The following is a 21247-nucleotide window of genomic DNA, read 5'->3' as shown; positions in this document are numbered from 1 at the left end:
GAAGGAGAGATGTTTATAAATTTATTTTACCTTGCTTACAATGCCTTTTCATTCAATAGCATCCCTTGACATCCTTGCACCCTTGTTTACAATTAAAATTGAGCAGGAATTTGAGTGATTTTGAATCATTCCGAATGGCTAAAGGCTAAGTAGCTGCTGATACAACATGCACACAAGTTTTCAGACTGGGATACTTGTATGGATAGCCCATAATCACCATTAGCAGGTCACTCATCATTTGAAATCAGCTATGTTTTGAATGCATGTGTTGCTTTTGCTCAAGTAGAATTAACAGCAGTGATAATTCATATCATATTGGTGCATGCTCAGAAGTTACATCAGACTCTCATTTCCATGAGACTCTTTTTTGTAAGTTATTTTGTTCCCTCTTCAGTTGGGTGGATGCTGGATGGTGGCAGGAATAAGGGACAGCTGTAGGAAAGCAGCACAAGAACAAACCCACAGAACTGAAGATCCAGTGCGATATAGTGGTTAGAGCATTGGACTAAGATCTCGAGACCCACGTTTGAATGCCATGGAAGCTCACTGCATAGCCTTGTGCCAGCCACATACACTCAACCTAACCTACCTTGCAGGGCTGTTGTGAGGATAATATAGAGGAGAGGAGAATGATGTGAGCTGCTTTGGGTCTCCATTGGGGAGAAAGGTGGGGCATTAAAAAAGAAATAACTCAGAACAATGTGGAGTCCTTGATAAAAAGTGAATTTTTTAATTGTTTGAGCTCCTAAAGCCTTTAGGAGATGTCATTCATAGCTGTGGAACTGGATGTCATCAATATGTGAATGACGCCCAGCTCTATATCTCTCAACCTAAATCACCTAGTGATACAGTAGAGGTCTTAAATCACTACTTGACCTCTGTTGTCAAATGGCTGAAAGCTATTGTCAAATGGCTGAAAGCAAACAAATTTGAAACTGGAACCAGGCAAGATGAAAGTGATGCTGGTTAGAAAAGCAGAGAACTTTAAGGACATTGTGCTTCCAACCTTTGATGTGGTTCAGTTGACCCTGGCTGACTTAGTTAAGAGCCTAGGCATTATACTGGATCCCGAGCTGCTGCTAGAATAACAAGTGAATTGCTGCTTCAGAAAAAGCCTTCTTCCAACTCAGACTTGCCTGGAAGATGGCCTCCTACCTTGACACAGCTAATCTGGCTGCCTAGATTCATGTCATGATAACATTGGGACTAGACTACTGTAATGTATTCTGCATAGGTCTTCCCTCAAAATCAACTTGGAGACTACAGCTGGTACAGAATACTGCAGCTCATTTACTTTCAGAAGCTAGATGGAGCATGCATATCACTCCCATTCTGCAGATATTCCACTGGCAACCCATCAATTACTGGGTTCAGTTCAAAGTGATGACTATCACATTCAAAGCCCTTTATGGCTTTGGCTCCTGATTTCTGCAGGACCGCCCCTCTCCTTATGTTCTGCCATGGCAACTTCACAGGGTCTTCTGCTGATATCACTCCACAGTTGGGCAAAATCAACATTTGCCCATACATGTGCACATCTCAGTGGCAACCCCCACCTTATGGAATGGCCTGCCTGAGGCAGTCAGAAAAGCTCCCACTCACCTGGCTTTCTGCAAACTATGCAAAATTGAACTATTCAGTAGGGCTTTCTACTCAGATTATAGGATTGTATCATAAGAAATAACAACAACATTAGATTTATATGCTGCCCTTCAGGATGACTTAACACCCACTCAGAGCAGTTTACGAAGTATGGTATTATTATCCCCACAACAAAACACCCTGTGAGGTGGGTGGGGCTGAGAGACCTAGAAGCTGGGAATGACCCAAGATCACCCAGCTGGCTTCAAGTGGAGGAATGAGGAATCAAACCCAGTTCTCCAGATTAGAGTCCCGTGCTCTTAACCACTACACTAAACTGGCTCAGAGTGTTGCCTTGGTAAGGGACAGGGACTATAGACTAGAGATGGGCATGAACAGAAAAAAACTGAACATGATGTTCATTGCCATCCACAAACAGGGACTCACGAACAACCACAAACATGGCCCTGTTCACAAACATGTTCATGGTTGGCTGGTTGTGGGGGCAAGCAGGCTCTCCTCTAGCCATCATCCAATTCAATATCCCTACTGCACCACTCCCAGAAACCTGACCTGAGCAGGCACCAGGAAAGGTACCAATAATCAATAATAGCTTGGCCCCAGAGCCTGGCAGCAGCCCTGGAACCTGAGGGTGGGTAGATCCCTACCGCACCACTCCCAGAAACCCTACCTGAACAGGCAGCAGGAAAGATACCCATAATAAAAAACAGCTTGGTCCCAGAGCCTGGCAGTAGCCCTGGAACTTGAAGGGGTAGATCCCTATCCCACCACACACAAGGAAAATTCAAGCTCCAATGCACTCTCTCTATCAAAATGCCAACAGCAACTGTCTCTCCACTGTCTGCAAAGTCAGAGCTGGGAGCCCCCCTCCCCCCTGCTCTTTGCTCCCTTGTTGTAACAAATTTGGAACTCCACACTTGAAAGGAAGACCTGCCTATCAAGGTAAATTGGGCTTAGATTGGGGTTTCCAGGGCAGCAGCAGGAGTTCAGACAGAGTTCAGACAATCCCTGCCTAAGTTGCCAAGGGAATTGATTGCAGGTGCCAGATTGTCTGGCTTGACAAACAGCAACGAACAGCAACAAACAATGCTTGCAATGACTACCTGTTCTTTAGAATGGGGCCTCACAAACAGCTTGTTTTCAAACAGCAGATTGGGCTGTTCGGGGCCTTTTTTTTGTTCGTATTGCTGTTCGTGCCCATCTCTGCAATAGACTATGGTATTGTGTGCTGTATGTTGATGTAGATATGCTCCTACTAGATAGTTTCCACATTGCTAATAGATGCCATGTTAATAAGTTACTGTTTGTTTCAGAAAGGTTTCATCTCTGTGTTTTGGTTTTATGCTTGTTTTCAAATTTTCTGCTACCATACTCTATTGCATCTGTTCACTGAATTTCCTAACTGCAGATCTTATTGTATTTTGCTCAGTAAATATCCTAGCTGTTAATTATATTGTATTTACTTTCACTTTGTAATCTGCCTTGGGTCTCAGTGAGAAAGGGATATAAAACTCAGATGTGCGTGGAATTGCTTTCAGTTCATAGTATGGATATGACATCAGAATTGAGGGTCATTTCTTTTCTCCTGAACAATGTTATTTTCAATTGTATCCTTTCTTTTCTGAATCTCTGCATAGATTCCAAGATGTAAATTTCCCATTTATCATCAAAATCACCCTTTAGCTCAGGTAGTTGCTTTTTGACTTAAAGCAGCAATATTGATATAACTGCCTATTTTCTGTATGCTGCTCAGCACCTTAAAATAAGTTGTTTGTTTCAGATTCTGATGGAAACATCTGGAGCTGTCTCAATGGAAATCGCTGCTGAATTAGACAGATTTCAGATCATCTCCTTATTTCACAGAAAAGACACTGCTCGTTCTGCACCATTGTTCATTGGATCAAAGAGACCCATTCAGATAGTGGGCAAAGAGTAGGCTAGCTTTGGAAATCAGGATGGAAAAAATGAAACTCCTCAATCGTGTACCCTTAAGTGGCTCATTTCACCATTAAGTAAATCATGTTACAAGTATCATTACCTACAACAAAATATGGAGGAGTGGAACTGGGATTACTTTAATGTGTTCCACAGAAACTCAAAGGAACAGATTAATCTAACAATTATCATCTACTGCTTTTCATAAAGTCAGCTATTCATTTGGAACAGCTGGCAAATTAGGATTGTTTCAAAAAGTGTTAGGGGACAGAGTCCTGTTGACAATTTTAATATGGCAAAAAAACTTTCACCGATGAGGTTGGGGAGCTTGCAAAGTATTCAAATCAGTCATAAGTACTAGCTATGCACAGCACCTAAGTGCAGAGCAGTTATTTCATTTCCGCCTTGTCTTCATGCATTTCAAAGCTTTCTTATAGTCATTATTGAAAATAGGTATGAATCATGCTTAACTGATTAAAGCAAAATCTGATGTCCTTTTTAAAAATTCAGCATGCCTATGATTAAAATTAGAGATGAGCACGAAACAAATCATGGAACAAAATTCTGTATGGAATGGCTGGTTCGTTTGCACCAAAACACGCGTTCTGTGAGAACGCATTTTTCCGGAACAAATGAATTTTTCCAGCCATTCCATGGCTGGTTTGGAGTTTCACAGACCCAGTGCTGGTTTCAGTCCATCAGCTGAACTGAGTGGGGTCTGTGAAACTGACAGCCCCTTTCTTGTGCCACTCTGGCAGTAGGAGAAAGAGGCTGTCAGTTTCACAGACCCCACACTGGGTTCAGCCGATGGGCTGAAACTGGTGCAGGGTTTTGGAAACTGGCAGCCTCTTTTCCTGCTGCCTGGGCTGTCAGTTTCACAGACCTCATGCTGGAACCGGTGTGGGGGTCTGTGAAACTGACAGCCCAGGCAGCAGGAGAAAGAGGCTGTCAGTTTCACAGCCCCCATGCTGCATCCGGTGTGGGGGTCTGTGAAACTGACAGCCTCTTTTCCTGCTGCCCAGGCTGTCAGTTTTACAGACCCTGCACCGGTTCCAGTGTGGGGTCTGTGAAACTGACAGCCCCTTTTTTCCTGGCAGTCTGGCAGCAGGAGAAAGAGGCTGTCAGTTTCACAGCCCCCACATTGGAACTGGTGCATGGTCTGTGAAACTAACAGCCCCTTCCTTCTGCCACTCTGGCAGCAGGAGAAAGAGGCTGTCAGTTTTACAGAACCCGCGCTGGTTTCAGCTCATCGGCTGAAACCGGCACAGGGTCTGGAAAATGATAGCCCTGTTCTTTAGCTGCCTGGTCAGCAGAAGAAAGGGGCTGTCTGTTTCAAACGCTCCACATCAGCTTCAGCAGCCGGTGCAGGGCAGTTGAAATACCACAGAACCACGAACCACGAACTGGGAAAAAGTTGGAAGTTCATGGTTCAAGGTTCTTGGAATGCTATGAATCACAAATCATGTGGTTCAGGTTTTTTGGTTCGTGCCCATGTTTAATTAAAATCCTTTTAAACTGCTAAAAGAGAAAGTATGTTTAATACTGAAGTTGTCCCCCAAATACTTGCATTAAGACAACTAAGTAAACAAGTTTTATAGCACAACTGATGTAAGTATATCTATAAAGGTCTACAGAAAATGACTTGTAAGACTCTCTCATAAACAGCAACTAATGTATGAAGGCATTTTTTAAAAGATCAAGCCATATAAAATAATTGGGAATCAATAAATGTCTTAAAGTGGTAATGGCTTTTTACGATTGGAAAGTGTTTGCCTTTTTAATGATTGTCTGATGATTTTAAAACATTAATATATTCTTCTCCTTTTTATTCCCTTTCTGGTAGAGTCTTTAGACCTATTGTGTGCTGAGATGAAATTTAATTTATCAGTTGCCTTCACATTGTTCTTTTGGCCCACCATTGTCATATCACATCAGAAGACTGGTAAGCTATCTGTTTACACCAACTGAATTCATGCCCTGTTCTTGTTCCCTTAGAGTCAGAGGTTGACTATGCAGGGTAAGGCATTCATAATGGTAGTATTAAAATTAGGAAGGTCAACTCAGTTCTATCCAGCTTGGTCTTTAGGTTCCTGATAGATTGTTCCTTTTGAAATGGGCATGTGGCCCTCACAGCTTTAGGTGTTAATGACTGCAAACGCTAATTAATTTCAGTTTTATTGTTTTACTGATCATTGTTGCCTTCTTTGTTGGGCCTTGAGATTTGCTTTGTGGTTGACTAGATCCCGCTTGCTCTCTCCCCTGACCAACCCTGTGGCTCACTGCACTTGTGATATTGTTTTATAGAGGCTCTGCCTCAGCATGTTCTGTGCACTAATCCCTATAATGATAAGTATTTTCAAGACAATTGCTTCCTTTAATTCTTCCTCTGCTGCTTCCTCTAGAGTATTATTCTACTGTGCATCATCCTCAAGAATGCCTCTCAGTACACAAATTGTCTTGCGTAAACAGCAAGATTTGAGTCCAGCAACAAGATTGTCAGGGTATAAGCTTTTAAGAGTCAAAGCTCCTTATGTCAGATACTTCATCAGGTATCTGATGAAAAGAGCTTTGACTCTCAAAAGCTTATACCATTAAAATCTTGTTGCTTTTCAAGGTGCCACTGGCTGTTCTATTGCAGACAAATACAGCTACTCAACTGAAACTGTAATTTAAAACAGGGGATATGCTCCACCCTCACTGTCTGTGCTGCAGCTGCCTCTACTTTCCAGGCTTCTAGGCAGTAAACAGTCATATCCATTGCAAATGTTCTGGAGATAATCTGGGTCAGCATGTTCCAATTGCCTTCATCTTTGGTACTGCAGCTCCTACAACCATCCTGAAGCCAATCTCGAAATGCCCAATTAATTTTCTGCCACAAAGAGAGTATTTTACATTCCATTGCCAATACCATGGGGCTTGGGAGCTTCTAGAAATAATGTGGGCCAGGATGATCTGATTCCTTTCATTTTTTGGCCCTGCAACTCCCATGATCATCCTGAAGCAGATGTCCATTGCTGAGGCTGCTAGCTTTGTTTTTTGATGAGTTTTGCCTGCCACAGATACCTCCTTTTATTATTATAGATTATTCATTTGAATACTATTGATTACTAGCTGAGGGACTGTAAGGAAGCACAAAAAGATCAAAATGTCCCCTCCAGGATTTTCTAATCTCTTAGGGGCTTTAACAGGTTACTGTATTATTTCCATCTCTTCCCTTTAACTGATGCACACCTGCTTAACTTTCTGTCTGTTCTAGAACATTTTTGTTTGTTTCAAATATTAATTTTTCCTGCATTTCTCCTGAGTAGGGCCCTGAGAATACCCAAAATAGGTAACAAGAAGTTATCTTCTGTCCAGTTTCTGAGAATTTTGCTTTCTTTTGTTAATTTACAAAGTCATCTTTTTTATGCTAATCATAGTTTTTTTAATAGGTAGATACTTTTATCTCCTCTGTAGGGTGGCCTTGCTTTGAGGCTTCTATCATCTTCACAAAGGCTACCTTATAGTAATTCCAGAGGGGTAGCCATGTTAGTTTGTAGGCCCAGCATCAAAAAGGGTTTGGGGTTAGGGCAAAATATCAGAAGATGCAGACAACATGTTGGGATTAAAAAGGCCACAAGTTTATTGGTTACAGCTCATGGAGCCTTGGCAGTTCATGGGTACAGATCCAAGCACTGGCTGATTTTCTAACTTGTTCACCACTCTGGGTGAGGCACTAATCTGTCTAGAAGGGTGGTATATAAACAAAGTTGTTGTTGTTGTTGTTATTGTTGTTGTTGTTGTTAATTAAACCTTGTTGTGGATCCCCCTAGCACCTGGGAGTGAGCATGTCCCAACAGCCCCTGACTGGGCTTGTCCCTGCAATGCCTCACCTTCAAGATCCTTTAACAGGATCCCCAAGTGTAGGAAAAATGGACACAAGGCCCTGTTTTTCTCCAAAAAAATCTATGCCAAATGCCAAAGCTGCCCTACCCAAAGTTGTGACAAAGACAGAATAGCCTATTACTAACAATATCATTGTGCTTTGATGTGATTGATTTTATTATAAAATTGATACATAAAGTATTTTTTAAAAGAAGGCAGAATAGCTGGGATCATGAAGTACAGATTATGAAACCCAAGACCCGTTACAAATCTCAAAAACCTCTGTAATGAGGGTGGCTTGAGTAGGAAGCTGGTTCAGGAGTCGAGATGGGCACGAACCACAAAAAAAACCGAACCATGAGGTTCATGGTTCGTGGGTTTTCACAATTCCAGTGGCACCTTAGAATAACATTTATTCCAGTATAAGCAATTAGATAAATTCCATTGTATCTGAGGAAGTGAACTCATACTAGAATGTATTTTGTTAGTCTTTAAGGTCTCACTGAATTTTGTTTCACCTTAAAGTAATCCAGACAGCAAGATGTTTATATAGATAACATTCATAAGAGAACAAGCAGAGCTGAAACCCAAGTGTCTAATAGATTTATTCCTATTCAAATATGTCCTGAAAAATGGGAGAGTTGTTGGTAAAGCGGCACAACAGTACACAAAAAACAATGTTGTCTTGTGCGCTTCCACAACTAACAGGTTTATTGTAGCATAAACTTTCACAACCACAAAAGATTGAGCCAAAAATATCAGATAGTGCAATCTTAAACAGAGATACACCTTTCTAAGCCCACTGAAGTCAATGTACTTTAAGTTTTTAAGTTACCGTCAGACTTCCTACTGCATAAGTCTTTTTTGAAAATAGTACACAATAATAAATGACAAGGAACTCTGCATTTTTCTTACATGGTTTTAGGAAGGCTACTGCATATTTTGATGTAGATAACAAAATTCATTACAAAAGCCATCTTGCAAATTGTAACTGTACAGAATTCCAGACTAAGCCACACAGGACTGATTGCAAGGAAGTTGCACAGAAGATACAAAATATTGTCAGAATTGGCCTTGACTTTGGAAGAGATGAGGAAGGATGTTATTCAGGGCAGAAAATTACTACTTTAGGCTGTGGATGAAAAATTACATATGTAAACACTCCCCTGTTAAAAAAGAACCCTGAACTTAGAAAACTAGTACATCAGCGAAATATGTGCATTGAGATTTTTTCATCAATTATGAATCTTCCCATCTGCTATTTAAGTTAGTACTGTCCCAAAAGGCTATAACACATGAATCACTGTATAAGTTGGCTGTAATTATAGAGGTTTGAATGACTACTTTCAGCTGCCTTTATTCTCTTATGAAGAGCACAAAATACAAATAGGTGCCTGGGAAGAAGTTATGGACAATTACATTGTCATTTCATTATTTCCTTCTGACCCTGCTGTGGCCATTTACCCTGCTTCAGAACTATGACTATTAAGCTCTCCGGATAAATACGGTGACAAATTTAATGAGGTATCTCAATATTCCTGCAGTTCATTAATCTACTCTAGAAATACCAACATACACTTTCTTTTAATATGTTTAAATGAGCAGCATTATCCTATACCTTAACCCCATTTTAGACAGAAAATGTGTTTATGGAATGTAATTGTGCAAATGAGAGTTATGTTTTAGTAATAAAAATGAAATGCAAGATAAGTATACATTGCCTGCGTGAAAAATGCACCTTCATTTTTTTTTTAATGAACACGTTAATCTGCAAAGGAAAGGAAGATTTTCTTGTGATTCAACCTGAGGGTAGAATACGTTAACTCCATTTAATAAATAACACATTGGCTTTTTAAAAGTATCTTTTATAAAGGTATTTTTAGCAAAAACTTAAAAGGATTCATTCTGGTATCATTCTGGATCATAAACATATCATGAAAACAAAGGGGTAGTCATAAGATTTATTTCAGAAAAATAAAAGATCGGGGTGTACATTTGGGGAGGGGGCGGGAATTGGGATTTGGATTTTGGAAAGGGCATAGATTCAATGGTATTTGGATTCCTTGGTACCATTTTGCGATTTATGCTCGGTTTTTTTCTGGAATACAGAATGATTCGGTTTTCATTTTTCCCTACTAAAAGAATTGGAAGGAGGGAAGAGGACTGGAGTGGCTCTTTTTCAACCAAATTTGCAGGGGTAACTAGTATTGCCTGTCTACTAAAACCTCCAGTTTTAAGCAAATTGGACCAAGGGATCCAATTTCACAGGCCACTGAACAAGGTGGCCCTAGCCATCCTACTTGAATATGAAAAAAAGTCTCAGTCTCCATGAAGGAGAAGGAGTGAGCCGGAATCGCAGCTCTGCCAGGCCCTGCATCTAGCTTGCACTGCTGACAGCTACCTTCCCCAGGACATTGCCTGGGAAATTAGGAAGAAGAATAAGACTCTTGCTGCACCTGAACACAAAAAAACTACATGGATTTCCTGCTATATGTGTTCATTTTGTAATGTCTAAGGATCCCAGATTTGTGTAACTGTTGTGGAAAATCACAGTAACAATCTAAAACAGCAATTTTTTTGTACTTTTTTTGTCTGGGAATTCCAGATTACTTACCTCTAGCAAAACATCTTATATATGGATATAAGTGTCCATGATTTGAGAATGCTTAAATCCAGAAACTGGAGCCTTGAACGAACAAGACACATCTTCCCACACTTGTGAGAAATGCCCCAAGTTTGCAGAAAAATATAAAATTTAAATGTGTGTGTATGGGGGGGAGAGTTTTTTTAAAAACACAATGATAAAAGAAGCACCTATAGCTTTAACCAGGTGCCCTCAGCGTCTCTTCAACTAGTCTTCAGTGTCTTCAACAAGTTCAACTAGTATTCCAGGCTTGGTTTATGTCAGGAACATGTGGGGGAGGAAGGCCCTTTCTAGGGATATTTTGTCCTTTCCGGCCAGGCCTGCCAGCAACCACTAGGTGACTTGATGCCACATGACTTACATGACTCATCAATCCTACTGCTTGCTACTGTTCAACAATAGTCTTCCCCTTCTAGCAAGTGTGCATTAGTGGTTAGAATTTCAGAGTAGGATCCAAAAAATCCTGGTTCAAATCACCACTCTTTCTATGGAAACTCACTGGGAAACTTTGATCCAGTTACTCTCACTATCTTTCTTCTCAGGGAAGTTGTGAGGATAATACTGAGGCAGTGAGAATGATGTAAGTTGCTTTGAGTCCCCATTGGGGAGAAAGATAATATATAAATGAAGTAAATCAACAATAATAAATATAGATGAAGATGGGGGCAGATAAAAGGTTAGTTGTTTAATGGTTTTGAAGGAGAGAAGGACAGAGGGAAAAGTGAGCGCATGGAGGTAGAAAGGAAGAGAAAAAGAGGAAATTGTGGGGAGAAAGGGATACAGAGAAAATTGAAGTACCCCCACAAGTCCTTCCAGGTTCTTCACCATGTAACTCATCCCAGTTCAGCCAACACCAATCAAATAGGCCATAGGGGAGAGGCTGCTGGGGGTGAGGTGAAGATGAGCCAGACAAAGGTGGGTGGGAAGAACAGAAAGAATCAATACAAAGGAGAGAGGTTTGGGGGCAAGGAAGGGCAAGAGGACATGGTGAGGAGGGGAAAATGAGATGCCTCCACAGGTTCTTGTGGTCCCCTGCTTGTGCATTTTAAATATTGAAATTTAGCTGCTTGGATAGCTAAAAAAAGGGATATGGGGGTATAAATGAAGAAAAGAAGCAAAGCAAAGATGTCTTATTGCCAGGCCATTCTGTTATATTTGGCTATAACATTTAAATCACAGCTGGGTTTATAATTTATAATACATAGAAATTGCTACAATATCACCCTACATTTAATAAATCCATTGGATGAGATCTCCTGAACAGAGTGTGCTTTCCATCTGGTAAGTTGGCATGTGCATCTTGAAACTTTGGAAGTGAACACTGGTAATTAGAGATGGGCATGAACAGAAAAAAGCCCCAAACATGATGTTCGTTGTGCGTTACCATCCACAAGCAGGGACTCACTAACACCCACGAACATGGCCCTATTCACAAACATGTTCATGGTTGACTGTTCGTAGGGGCCAGCAGGCTCTCCTCCAGCCATCATCCAAGTTTGATCAAGATCCCTACTGCACCACTCTCAGAAACCTGACCTGAGCAGGCACCAGGAAAGGTACCAATAATCAATAATAGCTTGGTCCCAGAGCCTGGCAGCAGCCCTGGAACCTGAGGGTGGGTCGATCCCTACCGCACTACTCCCAGAAACCCTACCTGAACAGGCAGCAGGAAATATACCCATAATAAAAAAATAGCTTGGTCCCAGAGCCTGGCAGCAGCCCTGGAACTTGAAGGGGTAGATCCGTACTGCACCACTCCCAGAAACCCTACCTGAGCAGGCAGCAGGAAAGGTACCAATAGTAAATGATAGTTTGGCTCCAGAGCCTGGCAGCAGCCCTGGAACCTGAAGGGGTAGATCCCTATTCCACCACACACAAAGAAAATTCAAGCTCCAATATACTCTCCCTGTCTATCAAAATGCCAACAGCAGCTGTCTCTCCCTCTCCACTGTCTGCAAAGACTAGCCAGAGCTAGGAGCCCCCCCTCCCCCATGGTGTTTGCTCTCTTGTAACAAATTTGAAGCTCCACATTTGGAAGGAAGACCTGCCTATCAAGCTAAATTGGGCTTAGATTGGGGTTTCCAGGGCAACAGCGGGAGTTTAGACAGAGTTCAGACAATCCCTGCCTAAATTGCCAAGGGAATTGATTGCAGGTGTCAGACTGTCTGGCTTGACGAACAGCAATGAACAAGGCTTGCAATGACCACCTGTTCGTTTAGAATGGGGCCTCACGAACAGCTTGTTCTCGAACAGCAGATTGGGCTGTTTGTGGCTTTTTTTTGTTCGTGCTGCTGTTTGTGCCCATCTCTACTGGTAATAACTTATCATAGTCAACATATAAATGCTTGGCAAGCTAATCATGTGCCATTGGTATCACCCTGCTGAGCAATGGGAAGAATTTTATTATACTTCTGAGCCTGATCAAAATCTTGGAGGCACTGAAATTTTCCTCACCATCTGGCAAGTCAATGCAGACATCTGACTTACAAATAGTGCCTGTGTATAGTAGCAGTTGGTAAATGGCCATTAGTGTCCATCCATAGTCCATCCAAGTCAGTCAGACACCTGATATTGTTAAGAAATGTATAGCAAATAAGATTCAAGCAAAACCTATAGATGAGACAAAATTATTAATGTTCATAATATGATCTATAAAGGTCATTAGAGGAAAAAAAACCTTTAAAAGATTTAAATGGCATATGAAAATGGATAGATAAAATTAACTACTAATAAATAAAAAGGAAGAAGTGAAAAGAATAATAATTATTCATATATCTTAATGGAGTCAGATCCCAGTACTTCTGTTAATAAAAACCACTTTGGTATCATTGTAGGCAATTCAATAAAGGAATCTGTTCAATGTGTTGCTGCAGATGAAGAATAAAATAATATTTTACAAATCTAAAAAGAAATAAAGTAACTAAATGTAATCAGTTGGATTTTATGCACCCATGTCTCCTTTTATATTGCAGCCTGTTGTGCTGCGAGAAATCCTAACCTGTATCCAACTATTCATGCAGAGAAAGCACTCAGAGTATGGGTGGATGTGATCTTTAGGGATTTGGGGCCCAAGCTATTTAGAGCTTTAAAGTTCAAAACTAGCACACTGAACTGTATTTATGTATATGTGTATGTTCATTTTTAAGAGCTGGAGTGAACACCTCAGGTATAATTTCTAGCAAGTTAGCATTTTACATCAGGTGAATTTTCTGAACTGTCATCAAACCTACACAGCACAATGCAGTAGTCTAATTTGATCAGTGTTAGGTCATCTTTCTCTGCCTTAGAGATAATGTCTAGGGTGCTGTCTAAATTCTGTAGTTCCATGTTTCTTTTACTGGGGAATAGGATTTGTAGTTTACTGTAATGTTTATTGTATATATCACCTTGCTATTACGGCATTGTCCTCTACCTTTGCAATCTATTTTCTGTATTATGGCTTGTCAGGCTTTAGACAGTTTTTTGTTTGCGTTGTTTTCAAATTATTTAATCTTAATGTAATTGCATTCTTTATGAGATGTTTTATACTGTCTATAGAATCATAATGTAATATTTTGTAATCTGCTTTGAGTCTCATTGAGAATCTGGCACTCCTGGCTGCTGCACTGCAGCTTAAACTGGGGGCCAGGCTTTGCCTCCTCAGAAGGAGGGAGAGGCAGAGTTCTTTCCCAGGCATCTGGGTACTTGGCCGGGGGGATGGAGCCATGTGCCTTAAAAGGCGGCTCCACCCATCCGGCTGGCAGTTGCTCCACATACTTGGCCTGAGCAGGACATCAAACTCTCTCTGGTGAGCTCGTTGGAGGCTGGTTTTACTGAAAGCCCTCAGTAGCTGCCTTGGAGAAGGCAGTAGCGGCAGTAGCTGCCTTGGAGAAGCTGTGCTATTCCACTGGTTGCTACTTTCAAACTCCAGGATGAGAGCCGGGGCCCAGCGCCAGGCTCAGTGGTTTGGCAGAGGCTTTTTCTTATTTACATTTGGGGCCTGTTGTCTATTAGTTGGGAGGGGTAAAGCAGGGTTAGACCCAGCCCCTGCAGGCCTCTGGCCTATTTAGGCTTCTCTCTCTCCCCTACCACTGTTTTCACTTTATTGGGAGAGAGTACTTCCAGCAGCAACAGCAAAGGCTTTGCTGGAGGCCACAAAGGGTGGTTTGGAGCCATACGAGGGGTGGATTGCTTCACACATTATTGCTACTGGCCTAGCAGGGATCTGCATTCCCAGGGTTGATGCTGGTAAGCTGCCCCCTCCATTTTTTTCCTGCTAAATTTTGCTGCCTTTTTAAGGGCTAAAGAACTGCTATTAGGCTTTGCAAGCTTAGCCGTAATAAGAGACAGACACAGGCTTGGAGATAAATGGTCGTTTATTAATATAACTACAACATATAATAACTGTAACTACGGCAAGGGCCAACTATGCGGTACAGGTCAAGCCACGGGGTCACACCTGACTGCCGCCTTGGCCTGTCTGGGCGAGCCCCAAAGCCCCAAGTGTAGGCCATTCATAGAATGGCTGCAACCCAGCCAGCCAGGCTAACGGATCCCCCCATCAAGCTCCAATCGCCCCAGCCGTACAGCATGAGGGAAGGACTTGTTCCTGGGGATCCCCACAGGCATCTGCCTGTGCACTGGTAGCCGTCACAAGCATACCGCACTGATGGCAGACCCTGTTCCCCCACGTATGGGGGAAATGCCACTGGGTGCTAACCAGCCCGCTCCCTATTCCCCAAGAATCTCCTGCCAGGGAAACCTAAACGGCACCACCCAGGACAAAAACCATCACCTCTGCCAGCAGCGCAAGGTAGGCGAAAAAAAAACCCGCACTAACAGCCAATCCGGAAACAGGGGCAAAAAAATTCCTACCTGGCTCTGGTAACAGCAGCCGGCTAATCCTGCACTACAACAGGGTGAGGTGGGTGGGCCGAGCGAAGCCAGCAACTGAGAGGCCGGGAAAGCGGAGCCGCCCTCTAAGGCTCAGGCTCCGCCCCCGGCCAAGTAACCGTATGCCCGGGAAGGGAGTCTGTCTCTCTCCCGGGCAAGCCTGCAAAACATGGCCCCCGGCTAAGCAGCATTGCTGCAGCCGGGAGTGCCAAATTGCAAGCTTAGCCGTAATAAGAAACAGACACAGGCTTGGAGATAAATGGCCGTTTATTAATATAACTACAACATATAATAACTGTAACTACGGCAAGGGCCAACTATGCGGTACAGGTCAAGCCACGGGGTCACACCTGACCGCCGCCTTGGCCTGTCTGGGCGAGCCCCAAAGCCCCGAGTGTAGGCCATTCATAGAATGGCTGCAACCTGGCCAGCCAGGCTAACGGATCCCCCCATCAAGCTCCAATCGCCCCAGCTGTACAGCATGAGGGAAGGACTTGTTCCTGGGGATCCCCGGAGGCGTCTGCCTGTGCACTGGTAGCCGTCACAAGCATACCGCACTGATGGCAGACCCTGTTCCCCCACGTATGGGGGAAATGCCACTGGGTGCTCACCAGCCCACTCCCTATTCCCCGAGAATCTCCTGCCACCGACAGGGCCAAGCCTCTGCTTAGGCCCTGACACCCCACAGGCGGCTTAAGGCCAACCGAAGCCCCTGCTGTAGGTCATCCAGAAAAATCTCATTGCCCTCTGGCGATAAATGCACGCCATCATCCCGGTAGAGATGGGCAAATTCGGCCTTAATCCTAGGGTGCGGTAAATAGATCCCCAGGCCTTCCCCCAATGGTTTTTTCATGGCCCGGTTGGCTTTACGCCGAGCACCTTCTACAGCCCGTGGGTCAGAAGCCTCATGCCACACCCGGCACTGCAACATTTCAGACCAGAAAATAAGCACGTCCGGCCACCGACGACTTATTTCACGGAGGTCCACAGTTGCCTGCAGTGACAGGGCCTTACCCTGCACTAGACCAAGGTCATTACCACCCAGGTGTATGACCAGGATATGCGGGGGCGGACCCTTCCGCCCCCGAAAAAGGAGTGGTAACAAGGCAGGCCACCAAAGGCCACGCCGTCCCAGCCACTCGACCGTGGCCACAGCACTGAGCCCCAGCTGGGATCCAATCGGAGTCCGTCTGGCTTGGTGAGCGGCCCAGAACACCATGCTGTGTCCACAAATCATGATCCTGCGTTTCAAAGGGCCAGGTGCCGCACCTAAGAAAGAGCAGTTAGCAAGGGCTGTCAACAATGGGACAAAGGGCGTATGTAAGATCGAAACGCACCCGACCTCCACCTGTCCACCCGTTGAATCGCTCGTTGAGTATAACCCATGGCCGCAGCAGTAGAGGCCGCCCCAATCTGAAAGGAATGAGTGCCGAATTTGACCCCTGCTAGCCCCAGCCTACAAAGGGCCTTCTCTGTAACCGCCCAAAACTGATAACGGGTCAGAGGAGCCCCGTCAATGTGCCGAAACAATGCCCTTTGGTCGTCACCTCGCAGCTCAATATAATCCCTAAGGGCTCGCACCGGACAGAGCTCCCACTCAGAACAGGGGCCCAAAACTAAAGTGGTGCCATGCTGCCTCTGGTCCGTCTTGGAGCAACGGATCGTAATGGAAACCTTGTCCCCCACAAACTTGATGTCCTTAGCCAGCAGGGCCCTACCGGATGTATCCGTACGAGCCTGCACCACCAACTCACTAACACGCAACGCGCCAAAAAAGGCTACTAAAGACGCTGCATGAAATAACCTCTGTTCATAGGGGGAGGAACAAATGTCAGGCCAAATGGCTCCCAAACCCTTCAGGACGGTAGGGGAAATCGGCTGCCACTGATCCTTAGGAGCACCAGCCTCCCTAGACCAGCCCTCAAGCATCTTCCGTACCCGAAAGTCGCCGGTGGCATCAGCAAGGCCGCGAGCCTTGCTGACAAAAGCCAGCGCTGCCAAATGGCCCCTAATAGACTTAACGGAAAGACCACGTCTATGCTGCACAACACAAAAATGCATAAGGTGCTCCGGCGGAATGGGCCAAACATCCGGAAGACCCACAGTCTTCTTGAATTCCGCAAACTGCCCTACCGCACGTTCATATGCCCTCCGGGTACTAGGGGCTAACGCTGATTGGATCGCCTGGTTCGCCTCCACCTTCCAAGCCGCCATAGCTCATTGGGCATCTGCGCCGGAAAACGATCGGCCTCTGGGGCAAGGAGCCAAAACCGTTCCATCTGTTGGCGAGACAAAGCGTCTGCCACACCATTACTAACCCCCGGGACGTGTCTGGCTCTAAACAATATATTCAGCTGGAGGCACCTGAGGGTAAAGGCCCTTACCAACCGCATACCCTAGGCAACTTTGAAGTCAAGGAGTTAACCACATGAACCACCGCCTGGTTATCGCACCAGAAGTGCACCGTGTGATTCTCCAACTCCTTGCCCCACAGCCAAACAGCAACCAGCAGGGGAAAAAATTCCAGGAACGTTAAATCTCTAGACAAACCCTGCTCAGCCCAGTCAGGCGGCCAACGGGCCGCACACCAGTGTCCCCTAAAATACACTCCAAAACCCAGGGACCCCGATTCATCGGAAGTAACCTGAAGCTCAGCTTCAAGCAACAAATCCTCCCTCCAGAACGTGACCCCATTAAATTATCCCAAAAAATCCCTCCAAACCTGAAGGTCCTCACGCATGCCCCTACTGAGACGCACGCGATGATGGGGCAACCTAACGGACCCCATGGCATCACATAATCGCCGCAGAAAGGCCCTACCAGGGGTGATTGCCTTGCACGCAAAATTCAAATGCCCCACAAGCTGCTGCAGTTCCAGGAGGGAAACTTTATTCCGCCCCTTAAGGTCCTCTAACCGCCCACGCAAGTCCTCAACCTTGTCAGCAGGGAGTCTCAAGGTCTGTTGTATGGTGTCCAAATCAATTCCCAAAAAGGTCAAGACTGTGGAGGGGACCTCGGTATTCTCATGAGCCAGAGGGACCCCCAGCTCTTTTGCCAAAGAAACAAAGGTGGCCAACAACCTAGCGCACTGCCCACTGCCCACAGGCCCAACGAACAAAAAATCATCTAAATAATGACAGGTGTCCTGGCAGGCAGTACGGTGACGCAACTCCCATTCCAAAAAGGAACTGAAGCGCTCGAAGGCCGCACAAGATATGGAGCACCCCATGGGAAGGGCACGATCCATATAGAACATGCCCTCAAATGCAAAACCGAGGAGCTCGAAGTCGTCCGGGTGAACCGGGAGAAGACGAAAAGCTGACTTAATGTCACACTTTGACATCTCAGCACCCACTCCACAACGGCGCACGACCTTGACTGCCTGGTCAAAGGACGTATAACGCACTGTGCACAGGTCCTCCGGAATGGCATCATTCATGGAACTGCCCCTGGGAAACGACAGGTGGTGGATGAGGCGGAACTCCCCGGCCGCCTTCTTTGGCACCACACCAAGTGGGGAAATCCGCAAACAAGAAACAGGAGGGTTGTGAAATGGGCCAAGAACACGGCCCTCCGCACACTCCTTGGCGATCTTAGCCCGCACAACATCTTCCATACCAGCCACAGACCGAAGGTTGGCTGACATGAAAGGCTTGCGCTCGCCCTGAAATGGGATACGGAACCCAAACTTAAACCCAGAGACCAGAAACTCGGCGTCACTTCGCCTGGGGTAAAGGGCCAACAAGCCCTCAAGTACCCTCAGATTTATTGGGGAGGGACCCTTTTCCAGGCCCCTGCTGACCACCCCCGCCCCCGAACCGTTTGCCCCCACCGCCGGGCCTGGCCTTGGGACAGGCCGCATACGAGTGAGATCCTGCGCAGGCAGGGCACTCGTGGCGGTACTTGCAAGCCTTACAATTGCATTGCCCCTTGGATGTGAAATCCCAACAGAGCAGCCGGGGTTGAACCGGCTGCCCCGTGGAGGCGTGGGTGCCAGGTGTGTTGTGAGGGTGGAAAATCAAGTGTCCACTATCCGACCTGTCCCCAACATTAGGCTTGGCCGGGGTCATAACCTGCAGCCATAGCTGCTGGTGAATCTGATCCCATGGCAGGTTCGGGTTCATGGCCGCGCGCATCCTGAACTCCTCATCATATTGGAGCCAGGCTGAACCAACAAAAACCGTATAACCTTTATAGATTATATCCAGGTATTGAAAAAGCCCAACAGCGCACCAAGGCTGGGCGCGTGACAATACACCCGCGTAAATCAGGAACCCGGGCAACCAATTTGACCAATTACGGTCCACTTTACGCCGCCTTATTTTCTCCTTATCTTTCTCGTCCAAATCGTCTTTGTCCTTCTTCTCCAGCTCCCTGAAGAGAAGGGCAAAGACATCTACGTACTCCCCCCGGACAATTTTGTCCCGTGTGGCCTGAGTTAAATGGTCACCAAGCGGTAAGGCAGTATCACCAAATGGCAGGGCCCTGTAAGGCACCAAACTGTAAGGAGAGGGCCCATAAGCAGGGCAACCCCCTTGTCCCACATAGCCATAAGGCCAACTAACAGGCGGCAGGCCAGAGGACACGGACTGGACCTGGAGCTGACCTGGGCCAAGAGGAGCACTAGAACCTCCCTGCCAGCCAGAAGGGGCAACCGGGGGCCAAACCGGAGCTGCCTGCATCAAAGTCCCAGGGAGGGCCGGATTCCAAGCAGAAGAGGTGTGTTGCATGGTGGGAACAGTGTACCCGGGAGGCCCGGAGGCAGCAGGCTGACCCCAGGGCCCCCACGGCCAGGTGCATGGCTGCTGAGGCACAGCCAACTTACCCTCCTGCAGCACTGGTTCCACCGCTATGGCCTCTTGGCCACCATCAGCCGCCGCCTCCTGTTCAGCCTCAGGCACGGGCTCTTCTTCCACAGCTTGAGACGGACCCTGACTGCCACTGGATTCACCGCGCTCACATCCTGAAGCAGCCTCCAACGCTGAAATACGCTTCAGGATGTCCTTCTGCAAAACAGCAGGAGTAACTTTTTTAGTAGGCCGACAAACCCTACTCCCTGTGACTCCTTGCTGAGCTCTCCCCCGAGCCTGCTCCAAAGCCACTAGACGGCTGAGTATCTCTTGCATGCCAGATTCACCATCATCCTCCTCGGAAGATGACTGAGCAGGGGGGGTGAGGCCTCTTTGCAGCTACCTTTTTTGCAGGCTGTTTGCCCTTAGACGGGCCACTCCCTTTTTTAGGGGGCATCCTAAACCCTATAAAGTTTCGGATACCAAGGGCAAACTCTCCCCTTGAAGAAGAGGGATGGGGGGGCGAAGGGAGAAACAGCACTGGCTGACAAAATGGCCGCCACCAAAGCCCAGCCACAAAATGGTCGCCAAACACCCCTTACCCTGGGTAATGCCCAGTAGCTAAAGGGACAGATCACTTGCCACAAACCAGGCACTCGCCCCCACACCCCCAGCCCTACGACCCGGGGGGGAGGACCAGAGCAATAGCCCAGATGGCCCTAAAACAGCCACCAAAGCGCCCCCACCCACGTAGACTCCCAACCCCGTTATCTGGGGAAGGAGCAACCGAGAGGAAAACCCCCCCCCCGGACAACCGCAGGGGTGGGTATCAAAAGACCCTGCTCAAATTGCCCAACTACAAGGACGGGTCAAAGCAGGGGGAATCCCCAAACTACGGCTGCGCTCCCAAAAACCACAAGGGCCGTGGAAACAATGGAGCCGGCGGGGAAAGCTGCGAACAAGCAGCAAAAGCCCCAAAGGAAAAAAGGGGGGGAAGCACAGGCGTGCTGCGGAGAAGCCACGGCGGGCGCAAAAAACGGCCAAGCCCCAGCCGCGCTGAACTCAGGCGCGGCAAACGGCTCCACAAGCCTTCAGCTGCCGAGGGGAGTGGGGCACGTGCCACGCAGAACGCTGCCGACACGCAGCAAAGGGGGCAGAGGTGTAAAGCAGCCGCAGCGGGGTATGCAGCCGCACCGCCGCGCCGCCGTGCCGCCACAGGCAGGCGCGGCCAAGAAGCCTCCAGACGCCTCCCGACTGTCCTATCCACCCGCCGCCGAAAAGCCGCTCCGCCGCTCGCACAGCTGTCTCGGGGTCTGTTGCTGGGAATGCTGGAGCAGGTAGGCCCCCTCCACAAACGCTCGGGGAGCAGGAAGGTTCCTTCCTTCTCCGAGCGAAGCCAGCAACTGAGAGGCCGGGAAAGCAGAGCCGCCGTCTAAGGCTCAGGCTCCGCCCCCAGCCAAGTACTCGTATGCCCGGGAAGGGAGTCTGTCTCTCTCCCGGGCAAGCCTGCAAAACATGGCCCCTGGCTAAGCAGCATTGC

This window comes from Eublepharis macularius, chromosome 2 (assembly GCF_028583425.1).
Source record: "Eublepharis macularius isolate TG4126 chromosome 2, MPM_Emac_v1.0, whole genome shotgun sequence".
NCBI lineage: Eukaryota > Metazoa > Chordata > Lepidosauria > Squamata > Eublepharidae > Eublepharis > Eublepharis macularius.
Note: the sequence above shows the minus strand (reverse complement) of the source record.